Genomic DNA, 2,265 nt, shown 5'->3' with positions numbered 1-2,265 from the left:
ACTTTCTTTGTAAGAAATTACGGACAGGACAAACCTCTCCTTCCCCTATTAAAATGTCTGTGACTGTGAACTTCCAGGTAGCATGTGTGCACACCTATTTGGCCAGTGTTCCAAAACTCCAGCAACCTCTACTTGCAGGAATAACATTCTCCAAGGTAGTTTTCAACATTTCTGCCAAGAATTAGGAAATTAGACTGTGAACTGGGAGAAGCTCTTTGGAAAAATAATTTGACACTATAGTCAAAAGTCAAAATAGGCTAAAGTCAAAATTAGGCATAACCTTTGATCCAGCAGTGTTCTTCTAGCCATATGTATTGGAGAATCTTTTGATCATGTGCACCAGTACAAGAATGTTCATTGCAGTACTGTTTACAATAGAAAAAAATTGGAAACAGCACAGATGTTTATCAGTGGTAGAATACATTCTGGTATAGTCACACAATGAAATATTATACAGTAGTGAACAGGAAAAATTACAGCCTCATGCGTTAACATGAATGAATCTCAGAAAACTAATGTTGAATGAAAAACACAAGTCATACAGGAATAGATAAGGATGGCTTCATTTACGTAAAGATTAAAAACAATCAAAACTAAACGATATACTGCTTAGGGGTATGTGAGTAGCGCATACGTGCATAGATTCCTGTCAGCACCGCCATGTACTCTGCAGGCCAAGTGAGTGAAGTGAAGAGGGGTAGATGAGGCCTGCATTCTGCTACCTCTCTGTTTCTGACTTTTACTTTCAGAAAAATGACTTGCCTGGGCCCTTCTGCTCCTCCTGCCTCTCAAGCCAACCTCTGCGCTATAGTACAGGCCCAAACAAAGCTGAGAGAGAGAGTGTGTGCACGAGAGAGAGGTTGAGTGTGTATGTGAAGGGTGACAGGTTTGAGAATGAAAGCCAGATCCAAGCACACTGGCCCAAGCACACTGGATCCAAGCACAGTCTTGGCCCTACCTGTGTGATTTAAAAAAATCACAAATGTGGACTGGACAACATTTATTGAGCAATTACTATGCCCCTCTCACTGTGCAATGCAATTTCTTCTATTTCATCTCACTTCATTTTCACAGCCACCCTGCAAGTTCATGTTGTTGCTGTCATTTTACAGACAAGGAATGCAAAGCTCAGGGATGCCGAGGAATTTATCCAAGGTCACTGTGATGGGATGGGAACTTTGGTTTTCAGCCTTTAAATACATTGGTGCAGAAGTCCAAGAAAGATGCTTGGAAAAACCTAGTGGTACGTAGCTTCGTCTAAACCATCACCTCTTTGAATAAAAGCTAGGCAATCCCTCTGCCCCATTTTAAGTTGTTATTATTATTATGATTTTTGCTCCAGGGTGGAGGGCAAATAAAATGTTAGCAGCCTTCTCTTGCCTTGGCTTTGGAGGCTGACTTCTCTGAGCAGGTGGCTGGTGCTTGCAGATGTGGTTGAACCTGTACATCTGGCACACACTAGTCCATGGGCAGGACATGCTATTACAGTCCTAATGAAATTTGGGTCTGCTGCATTTCCATAAGCCACCCAAGGAAGCAGGATTCCTGGCATTTTGTCAGAAGTAAAGCCTGGAAGATATACAACAATTTCTATCATCATGATGGATTAGGTTATTTTCATCTTGTACAAAGTTACTCCCAATTGAAAGGTTGGAGACAAGATAGTTCTTGATTAAATGAAAATTGTGCCTGACTAGGACATAAATTATGTAGTGGAGCAGCAAAAAAATCCGAATGTGCTTTTATGAGCTCAGTGCCCATCATGGTTTAACTCAGAGAAAAAACCTTTTCCTCCTTTGCAAGGATGTCCACGGCTACGTGGTTGAAGCATTTCCCGGAAGGAATACTCTGTGGTTGGAGTTTTGGTAAGGGGCATGAGCTGCTTTGGTTAATAACATTTTCATTCTGTAGTTGCATCTCTTTGTTTCGTGCTTATTAATCCATACAGACCTGTCCCCCACCACACTCATCACACCCAAGGGTCCTATTTCTATATCTTATGGGGTACATTTGCTTGGCCTGTGACCCTGTGAATTGTCCTCCCATCCTCATCCATCTATCTCATGTTCCCATATATATATATGAAGTATACAGTTTCCTCTTTCCCCACCAGCCCGTAGGCTAGATAATTGAAGCAGGAGGGGACAACACAGTAAGATGGAACCCACTCTATTCTTCCAGAAATTTGAATTTAGGAGGGAATGGTAGAAAACGAAGTTCAACAAATATTCCTAGTTCTCCTTTCGAACGCGTGGTAGGATTGTG

The sequence above is a fragment of the Hylobates moloch genome, unplaced genomic scaffold (genome assembly GCF_009828535.3).
Source record: "Hylobates moloch isolate HMO894 unplaced genomic scaffold, HMol_V3 SCAFFOLD_39, whole genome shotgun sequence".
Lineage (NCBI taxonomy): Eukaryota > Metazoa > Chordata > Mammalia > Primates > Hylobatidae > Hylobates > Hylobates moloch.
The sequence above is the reverse complement of the archived record's forward strand: the minus strand, read 5'-3'. Positions refer to the sequence as shown.